Raw genomic sequence first — 705 nt, forward strand, 5'->3', positions numbered from 1 at the left:
GCATGGTGTTGGGGCCAACTTGGACTTGGTGAACTTGTTAAGGACACTACTCTTTTATGGATTCTTGGTGTATTGGCCAAGAGTTTGCTTAAAGGCTTTAATCACTGTAAAAAAAAAAAAAAAATAGAAGACTGGATAAAGAAGATGTGGCACATATACACCATGGTATACTATTCAGCCATAAGAAATGATGACATCGGATCACTTACAACAAAATGGTGGGATCTTGATAACATTATATGGAGTGAAATACATAAATCAGAAAAAAACAAGAACTGCAGGATTCCACATATTGGTGGGACATAAAAACGAGACTAAGAGACATGGACAAGAGTGTGGTGGTTACGGGGGGGGGGGGGGGCAGGGGGAGGGAAGGAGGGAGAGGGGAAGGGGAGAGGGAGGGGCACAAAGAAAACTAGATAGAAGGTGACGGAGGACAATCTGACTTTGGGTGATAGGTATGGAACATAATTGAATGACAAGATAACCTGGACATGTTTTCTTTGAATATATGTACCCTGATTTATTGATGTCACCCCATTAAAATTAATAAAAATTTATTTATTAAAAAAAATAACCAATGATAGCATAAGTACAACAACAAATTGATATATCTATCTCCCTCTCTCCCCCTTCCTCTATCTCTCAAAATTAATAAATAAAAATTTTAAAAATAAAACCACCTGCAAGTATATTATTAAGTAA

This window comes from Saccopteryx bilineata, chromosome 1 (genome assembly GCF_036850765.1).
Source record: "Saccopteryx bilineata isolate mSacBil1 chromosome 1, mSacBil1_pri_phased_curated, whole genome shotgun sequence".
Taxonomy (NCBI): Eukaryota; Metazoa; Chordata; class Mammalia; order Chiroptera; family Emballonuridae; genus Saccopteryx; species Saccopteryx bilineata.